Raw genomic sequence first — 10,259 nt, forward strand, 5'->3', positions numbered from 1 at the left:
GTAGTTCCTGGCAATCACTTTTCTACTTCTCGAAGTCATTTGACTTCTAAGATACCACATGTAAGTGACACTACTTAGTACTTTCTGTCTCTGACTTCTCTCGCTTGGCATAATGTCAAGGTCCACCCAGGTTGCTGCAAATGGCAGGACTTCCTTTCCTCATAGCTGCATACATACACCTCTTTATCCATTCATCTGGGGATGGACACTCAAGCTGTTTCCACATCTTGGTATTGTGAATGACGCTGCTATGAACACAGGAGTGCAGGCATCTCGAGAGCCTGTTTCATTTCCTCCTAATCGTGGCCCTTTGTTGATATGAATAAAACAGACAAATGAACACGGATCCGGACTATCAACACAATTTATGTTTTGCAAAGCTTTAGTTCCAGTGGCCAGGCTTGTTTTCCGATGGTCTCTGACTGCTGGATAAAGAATGTGGGTGCCCCTTTTTCCAGGTTCCTGAAAGGTAGCCTTTAACTCTTGGAATTCCCCAGTGATAGGAATATTATTTGGGAACCTCCCAAATCTGTAAGCAGCTAAGAAGTGAGGATAGCCCTGGGGATTCCCAGGCTTGCAGCGGTGTGTGAAATGAGGGCGGTTTTGTGGAGGACGGGGCCCTTCACCTTTGAAGTTGGGAGTAACTTGAGGCAGCTAGTGTCAGGTCTCCTGTATTCACTGCCACTTGTTTGCCTGACCTACTTTCTCTTATCTCAAAGCTCTTTGATTCAACAGTTGTGACTATTTTGAGAGGAAACCTATTTTGCATTATAACATCTGTGTAAAAAGCATTGTAATTGTGGATAACAGTAATTATTTGTGAAGAACTCAGACACCAGACACATTTTTATCCAACAAACTTTTATTAAGTATGTTGCACAGGTACATTCTAGTCGACAGGACACAAAGATAGACAGTTCTTGCCGTCAGGGAGCTTCGTCTAGGGAAGACTGGGACCAACGTGGACAGTAGAAATGCTTGGTCCCATGGAAGGAACAGGAAACAGGAAGACTGTCACTGCCAGGTGAGTGGATGAGGAAGAAAGCAGGGCCTGGAAGAAGTGACATTGGACTGAAGTGTGAGAGCTGAGCAGGGAGCACCCAGGAGGAAGGGGCACGCTCGGGAGAGGTGGTGTGGAGGTTGGGGGGAGGGAGGGCGCCTCAGTCCCGACTGCAGGTGAGTGGCACGCAGCAGAGGTCAGAGTTGCAGTTAGAGAAACACTGGCCAGAACACCAAAGGCCTTATACACACGATGATAAGAAGTCTGGATTCTATGTTCCAGATGCTGGGAAGCACTGAAGGATTTCAAGCTAATAAAGTGTTTTGGAAAAAAATATTTAGAGCAGTGTTACAATAGATTATAGGTCCCTGGAGCCTGGAATGAGTTTTAGGAAGTGATGAGGTAATTCTGGAGGAAAACAGGAGGCCTTGGAATGAGGAGTTAGAACCAAGCGACGTATGCACCTGAGGGGTCGGCACCAGTGAGGCTGAGGGCTCGGTGCGGCTGTGCGCTCCTCACTGCAGGCGACTGGGGAAGAAAGCATATCTGGTGGGAAGAGGTTCAGTTCTTAGTGGAACACTAAGAGCAGCAGGCCTGTGGTTCAATAGTTGGGTTGGCAGCTCAGGAAAAAAAAATTACAAGTGAAAATACAGACAGGAATGCCATGAATTCAAGAAAATTTTATTAGAAAGTACGTATGAGGTTAAAAACAGAGGCAGACCCTTCTAGATAAAGGATAGTAAAACCACAAAGATCCACTCCATTAAAAATGAAATCTAAAATGTTTAGAAATGTAAGATAACAAACAGGGTCCTGAGGCCGATTCCGGCCCCTACCGCAGTCCTCCTATGTCACAGCTGTGGGGGCTCTCTCAGCTTCTGAACTCTCAGGGGGAGCAAGATCAGCCAGGTGACTTTTTAAAGTAGCAAAACTGAGCATCGTCTTGAATTTCTGCTTGTCTCTCCACTGTATAAATTTGCTATTCCTGATCTTTTGGGGGACCACCTTGTTTATTTGAACATTTCCTGTGCTTCCTCTTACAGGAGCTGGGTGGCGGGGCACAGCTCAGGCCACAGGTACTGAAGCTTCCAGAGTGGAGAACACTGACTTAAAAATCAGACATAAAAAGGAGACGATCCCCTGGAAGGACCTCAATCCTAATGGTACAACCAGTGGGATGGTATCGGGATTCATAAAAGCCGTCAGGCACCGAGGTTCCAGGACACTGATCTCCTAGGAACACTTCTTCAGGGGCCACGCGTAGGTTGTTGCCAAGTGCAGTTGACTTGACTCTGGCCAGGTACAGAGAGGGGCTGCATGGTTCGTACACTGGTTGTTCTCCACAGCAAGTCCAAACCAGAGAAAAAAGGAGGTGCAGGCCCCCTAACAGCAGAAAGCCCTTCACCTGGCCAGAGCCCCAGGCAACATCCATTCAGAGAACAGGAAGTTAGGAAAGCCATAACTTTAACAGTGACCGTGGAGCCACGGGAGTGGATAAGACCTCCTAGGCTCTCACTGAGTTATACTGGAAACAGCTAGATGGGCAAAACTCAGAGGAAGGGGGTGCTGACCATTAAGTCGGATACACTCTAATATGCAGAAGGGAAAAGCCAGCAGGGAGGAGTAGGCAGAACTATGGAAGAGGATACAGATGAAACATGTTCTCTGTGAAAGAGGGAGAAGAGATGCACTGCAATCCAGAGAAAGGTAAGAAGTCATGCTCATCACACAAGATGAGGAACCCTGTATTCCCTGAAAAAAACCACATCAGTAGGGGGAGACTAGAGACAACACTGAAGTTCAACTCCTAGCTAGTCATGTGTCCAAGGTAGACTATTCCCAGGGACAAAAGCAAACCAAGAATATCAGGTAACATGAGATTCAAGCAGGGACACAGCAGGTGAACAAGGGTCACTGGGCCACCACGTCCAGCTGAGCAGGTCGTCTGGCGTCCATGTGAGTGGCACTTCCTGCGGCCGTGCAATGCACAATCGGTTCACTGCACTCAGTCACCCTGGCAGTTCCCACAGGGGAGGACCTAGCTTTTTTGGGGTCTTGCTTTGCAAAAGGGATGAGACCTTCGGTATAACTATCAAAACTGAAAATATAGACTGCAGTAGAGGGATGAGCCTAGAAGGACTGAGAGCTGGCCAAATGTATCCACACATCACACGGAACTTTTCCCGGTGGTAAGGAATGGCAGCCAGGCTACAGCCCAGCCAGTGCCTTTAAGGCACAGAGAGACCATATGAAAACATCAGCCCAGGAAGCAGGGTTCAGAAAGGGAACTTGTCTATGCGGCTCAGAAGGGTTCCATTAGTGAGTGTGCTCGGTGGAAGATCGACATTTCCCTGTCTTCCCAGAGTCTAGTAATTATACTCACTTACCTATTTGGATGTAATGCTCATCAAGTATCTTCAAACGGCAGCTAAGAGAAGGAATGCCCTAAGTAGAATACTCATTCTTTGTCTCTCCCCAGCACCAGTACAGCTGACAAAATGGCAGCCAGCTCTGTGTCTCAGAAACCGGTAGACGTAGTTAGGATCAGTCCACACTCAGAAACATGTCTGGGCAGCCTGAAGGGTCCTGTCAGCACGTCTGTAGGCTGAAGTCCATCCGCAAGGCTATCCATCTGCACCGAGTTAGGATCCCTGGACAACACCCTACCAACAGTCCCCCCAAAACCACGACACACATCAACTGTGGTTATCTGGGGCCCATCAAGCATCCAGAAAGAGGTTCCATGTGTTACCTGGATATTATAAAAAGAGCAGAATTAGAACGAGCTATTAGAGCAGTGTCGAGCATATCAACCTCATTCCCCTCTTCCCGCTGCGCAGCTGGTCCGTGTGTACAGCAGGCGTCACTATGGTCAGGTCACCCCAGGGAGCGCAGCCATGAATGCTGCATTCCCCTCTCGGTGTCATCTCTAGAGGGTGGAGATGGTAACCTGTGCTTCTCCCTGGCCCCGAGAGAACAGAACACACCGCCCTAGGCATGACACTCGGAAAATGTTTTTTGTACTGAAAGGCACGGTAAGGGCCAGTTAGTTATTATAGGTCTTCAAATTAGTTGTGCAAGGACTTAGGCTAAATCTCTGCAAGTGGTGAACACTCCCGGATGTGCAAGGATCTCGGAAAAATGTGATCCTCATGAAAAAAAGGAAGCCTAGCTCTCAGGAGGCTTTGGGAGAGGGATGTAAAAGCACTGCCAATGACTCGCAGAAATGAGGAATAAGCTCAACTCTCTCCAAGCCTCGAGTCATGTGTCCAGCTGGTTACAACAGGGAAGAAAATCCCACATCTCCTTTCAGTTTTGTAGGAATTTCACCCTGAAGTGGAGTTTACATTTACAGCAATTAAATGTTAGCACAGCCCTGGAAAGACTAAGTGAGACATGTCTAGGATCCATTTCTTTGTGGTTTTATGCGTGATTACACTGAATGCAGATTACTGTTAACTTGATCTGAATTTATTTTCCCGACATCTGACATAAACTTCTAAGAGTAAGAAATATCAGGTTTTAATCAATCCCTGTGCGCCCCTCCAATTTAACTGTGTTCATGGTCATGCACATTGATTTATACAGTCAACGCATCTCAACTCGATTTCGCCATTGAGAACATTCCAGACTGAGTGTCACCTCACGCATGATCACTCGTCGTGCTCTCAATCACCTCCCTGGCCTCGCCTCGCCCCTCGGGTCCACTAAGTGCATCCCAACTGGGCGGCTCTCGTTAGGGGCATGTTCACCAAGTCGTTCTACAATCATTCACGTGGCACCTGTTACGAGCAAAGCATGGACACCGGTGTACAGAGACCATGCAGACACACAAAACACGGCCCTCTGCCTTGAAATCTACAGTCTAACTAGAGAAATAACATGCCAGACTAATAAGATATTACAGGGAATCAAAAGAGCAAGGGAAGAAACTGTAGCTTAGGTAAGGTGGGAGGGCACCCCAGACAAGGGGCTCCTAAGTTAGCATTTAAAGGGTAAGATTCCTATGGGAAGGAGCAGCCCAGGAAGAGACACAGCACCTAGCAACGAGTGGCCGTGAAAATCAAGACAAACTGACCAGAAGCAAGATGCAACACAGACGATACCAAATAACGGAAGACAGGCGAGGATCTCCGCACATGCTGCCAGAGACCGCCCTTTGAAAGCGCCATTTCAGCATGCGATGGTATGGCATGAGCCATTCGTTTAAAGCAGAAATAAATAAATAAATAAATAAATAAATAAATAAATAAATAAATAAATAAAAATCAAGTAGCACGCGGTTCAGAGTAGCTATTCAAGCAGGAGTACACCTGCTGAACAACAGTCACTGGCCACCACATCCAGCTGAGCAGGTCGCCTGGCATCCACGTGATGGACTTCCTGAGACTGTGCGGTGCACAACCCGGTCAACTGCACTCAGTGACGCTGACAGTTCCCACAGGGAGGGACCTAGCTTCCTGGGGGTCTTGTTTTGCAAAAGTGTACTCAAAGGGGACCAAGGGCAAGAAATCAAGTCTCTCAGCAGACTACAGTCAGTTGCCTGGTCCAACCTCTTGAAATAATACGGGAGAAAAATGCAGGTACAAGGCAAGGCACTCTATTACTGAGAAACACCGGGAGGCCAGACAGGGGCCCAGACCACAGGTAAGTGATGCGAGTATCAAGATTAGTATGATTCTATTAGTAACTTCTATGTAAGAATTCTTACAGATTCTTGAAGTGTTATCTGAAACTAATGTAGTTTTGTAATAAAGAAAATAAAAATTCTTACAGCTTCTTTAAGAATTTGAATTAGTCCCCGAGTCTCACACCACCATGTCCCCAAACCCCAACTACTGATGGAATTTAACTGGCCATAGGACAAAATTATTAGAAACTAAAACATGTCATTACATCATTATTTAATAAAAAAACGTTTATTTTAAAATTTTTAATTATTTATTTTTGAAAACATATTAATACCAGTTACTGCTTCTTTTCATTACACATAACACTTCAGCTGCATTATAACTATTAAAAGCTTTAAGCTTTAGCCTAGAAATCCAGGTTTTCTGAGCACCAAATATTCTACTTGCAAATTCACTTTTTTGGGTGAGTGGTGAGTGGGGCGAGGGGGGGGGTGTACTAAAGTGCAATATTACTTAATACACAGAAATCGTGTAGAACCAACTGGCCAGAGGAAAATCTTTGTTTGGTAGTAATATCAGCAGGCCTTTTGACATACATTTTACTTATATCATCACATTCAATCCTCACGAAAACCCTAAAGACAGTAATATCTGTAAGGAAACTGACATTTAATGAATGATTTCTAAGTACAAGACACTTTTCAAAGTTGTTCAAATGTGTAGTATTACCCCATTCAATCCACATGATAGTCCGATGAGGAAAGTACCTTTATTATCTGACTTTTGCACGTAATAAATACAATTGAGAACTCGGGGACTTTCCTAAGGTTACATTGCTAATAAGAGGAGTCTGATTTCAAGGGTTCACACCACTTGACTCCAAAGCCCAGGCAGGCTCCAGACCACAGCTTTTCCCTGTTTCTGCAATTGGTGTACATGGAATAAGCAACACTGTTTACACTACTGTCAGAATTTTGTCAAGTATTGTTTAGTGAATGACCAAAGACCAGCAATAGCCAGAAGCAAAGGTATGATTAAAATACAGTAGATTCTCTATGGATCGGGATCCAAATAAGTCACTATTTTCAAAAGACTTAATGAGCTCTGATGGTGAGTTGTTTTAAAATGCTGAAAAGAAACACTGTCACTCAAAGTTACAACAGAGAATATTGCTGCAAAACAAACAGAAAACCAAATAAACAAAGTAAAATGCAAGGAAATGAGGTTAGGGTGAATCATATCCCAGGCCTGCCTAGGTTTTAGAAAATGCGAAACTGAATCCACTCCAAGTAAATGAAGTCTGTGGAAATCCTGCACTTTGATATTGACAAGGGTTTAATTTTAGTTGAAAAGGTTCTAGATATACATGGCGGGGAGGGGGTGGGCACAGTCTATAAGTATCAGAAGTGACCATATGGCTAAATCTGAATAACTCAAGATCGACACAGCTTATTACCTATTAGCACACACATTTAATAACGACAACTTATGCGGTCTTAAAATTTTGTATATTGTTTTGCTAATCTCCAGGCTTAAAGGATTCTAGAACTGCTTATTTTCAAATCACAATCTGCTCAAGGAAGGTAGAGGAGGAGGGAGAAGAGACTTACTGGAGTTTTGACCATGAAATAAAGCAAAGGCCCGCAAAGAGCCCAGGTTGATTACTGATCTAGTATTCTTTCCATTCTAATCCACTTCCTCCAGACGGAGGTTTCTGAATCCTACAGTGAGCATGGTTTAGAACTCACCCAGATTAAAGCATTCATCTCAGAACAGCAAAATGGTCCCAACTCACATAGTTACTGGCAACAGAGCCAGAAAGAGTGGGCACCCTGACTCTTTAGGCACACGCAGTTCCTGTGCACACACACAAGGCCCGTTTACAGAGAGCACCTTATTGGAAATGCGGGTACTCACGAGCACAGATTCACTACTTAAAGGACACTGTGGTGGGGAGATAAACACTTTTGCATTAAAAATATTTTTTAATTACCTAGAAAAATTAGATATGAGGTGATGAACACCACTGATCATTAGGGAACTGCAAATTACAACCCCAATGACATACCACTACGCACCCACTAGTATTCAAAGCACTCACACACAGCACTAAGTGTTGGCAAAGATATGGAGAAACTGGAACTCTCACCAGCAGTTAGTGGGAATGTAAGTTGCACATTTTGAAAAACTGTTCGCGCTATTTACTAGACTAGAAACACATGCATCCTATAACCTAGCAATTAAATTCCTGGGTATATGTTCCAACAGAAATGAGTGCTATATCCAACAAATATACAACAATGTTCATATCAGATTTATTCATACTGACCCGAAACTAAAACATCTTAAACATCCATGAAAAATAAGAAGAGAAATAAACATGATACATGCATATAATGGAATACTATTCAGCAAGAAAAAAGAATGAACTTCTGCTATATAAAAAACAACATGATGAATCTCACAGAAGTAAAGTTGAGCCAAAGAAGCCAGACATGAAAGAGTACATTGTATTATAATTCCATTTATAAGAATAAAGTAATTTATGGTACTAGAGGTAAGATAACGGTTACCTCAGGGAGGGGAAGGCATGTACGGGAGGACACAAAGGGAGTCTTCTGTGGTGCTGGGAATGGGCGGTATTTTGATCTAGGAGGTGGGTACATGGTTGTACACATATGCAAAAATGTGTCAAACTGTACTTACGATTTTGTGGACTTTGCCATACACAAGCTACAGCCCATTCCACGGTATCGTCTGCTCCATGTCCTTTCTTGTCGCGGAACTTTGTTCTTTTTCATTGTTGTCCATCTAGTATCGTATTGTATGAATGTACCACAACTTTCCTTCTTATTGGTGTGGAGCATCTATATAAAAAGTGCAAAAATTTAATTTATTTTTTATCCCAAATGCACATCTCATCTGCTCACTGGTAGACTGCTTACTAAAATACTAAGAAATAAACTCCACTTGCAACATGACTTTAATGTTGCCACCTTCTGCTTTAAGCATGAACAAATCGCTGGGTCCACATTTATTTGTTGCCGACCAAGGTTACTGCGCAAACCTCAATGGCAGAGATAGGAATGAAAGTTTTTCTCAAAAACAATATATCGGAGTAGAATAACGTCTGCTTAAAATGACCCTTTGTGAACCAATAAAACACTGAATTTAGAGGATTGGTCTATGGTGAACGAACCTACGTTATTTCAGAGAACTTTTGTGAATGGGAAAAAGGAGAACCAACCCCGGTGGGATAAAGGAGGCTCGCTGTCATAGCGTAGCCCGGTGGACACCAGGTAGCTGTAAAATTCCGAACTCCATCTCTCCGTCCGCCCACATCACCAACTCTGCGCATCCTCCCAGTAACGCCTCGGGGAGGGCCCATCACCTCTGCTGCACCGGCGCGGTGACGTCAGTCTGCCTAAATAAGGTCACAAACATCTCCTCCTAGGTTCTCTCCTGGAAGTTATAAAACTTTTAGGAGGTTTCTCCACTGACATTTTCCATGCCTTTGAAATTAATCTTTGTTGATGGTGTGCGGGATGGATCCGCGGGAGAGTAAGTAGAATCGCTCGTAAAAGTGTGTAAGAGCAGCCCGGCCAGCGTGGCGCAGCGGTTGGGGGTGGACCTATGAACCGGGAGGTCCGGTGGGATTCCGGGTCGGATTCCCGGTCAGGGCACCTGGGGGGTTGTGGGCTCGATCCCCGGAGGGGGCGGGGCGTGCAGGAGGCCGCTGACCCATCATTCTCTCTCACCATTGATGTTTCTCTCTCTCTCTACCTCTCTTGTCCTCTCTGACATCAGTGAAATAAATAAAAGTGTGTAAGTGCAAAGGGGGGATGGAACCCAGGAAAAAAGCCAAGGCATGGCGGGGGAAGCGGCGGGAGAATTCTCAACAGTCAACACCAGGCCCTCAGATCAGCAATCGGTCTGGGATGACGCCACCAGCGACCAAGGGCATTTACAGTAAACACGACCCGTCCGCCCGCGGAGCCACGTCGGAGCCTCTGGAGGAATTCCCCCGTGGAAGCACCGGGGGAGGCCGGAGTCCCCTCGGGCAGGAGGGGCTGGGCGGCCCGACGCCCAAGGCGACCCAGGCTGGTGCCGTCACGCCCCCTGGGACTCTCCGAATCGGGTCAGGGGACAAACCCGAGGAAATCAGACCCGCGACCCGCCGGGGGGTGCCCAGCGGAACCCTCAGCGGGGAGGCGGGGGCCCAGGGAGGTGCCCAGCGGAACCCTCAGCGGGGAGGCGGGCGGCCGGGGGTGCCCAGCAGACCCCCCAGCGGGGAGACAGGTGGCTGAACGACAACAGAACAAAACAGCGGGAAAGGAACTGTGCCCTCGCGCAACCCCGGGCAAAGGCGGGAGTCCCTCCCCTCCCTCCTTCCCCCTCCCCCTCCATTGTGTCCGGAGGAGCAGGGCTCCCCCATGTACCCGCTGCTCCGACAGGGATGCGGAACCACTGGCCTCGTCCCTCCCCAGAAGCCACGCTGGGGTCCCGGGCGGACTAACCTCCGCGTCCCGGCCGCGGGCGGGTCACCTCAGCTCCAGCCGGGCCCTGACCTGCCGACCCGACCTCCCGCCCCGCTCACCGGCGCGGAAGCCGGCGCGCTGTCGTAAAGT

At 46.5% G+C, this 10,259-nt stretch overlaps 1 long non-coding RNA gene across 1 annotated transcript; it reads right to left on the reverse strand.

Moving 5' to 3' along the window:
- Positions 1 to 2,428: 2,428 nt before the first annotated feature.
- Positions 2,429 to 10,257, reverse strand: LOC132221181 (uncharacterized). The gene is made up of 3 exons (XR_009449913.1): positions 10,149 to 10,257; positions 8,338 to 8,498; positions 2,429 to 3,752 (listed from the first exon to the last, which is right to left on the reverse strand). It is a non-coding gene; the product is annotated as an uncharacterized LOC132221181 (long non-coding RNA).
- Between the last annotated feature and the right edge of the window lie 2 nt (positions 10,258 to 10,259).

This window comes from Myotis daubentonii, chromosome 18 (genome assembly GCF_963259705.1).
Source record: "Myotis daubentonii chromosome 18, mMyoDau2.1, whole genome shotgun sequence".
Classification (NCBI taxonomy): Eukaryota; Metazoa; Chordata; class Mammalia; order Chiroptera; family Vespertilionidae; genus Myotis; species Myotis daubentonii.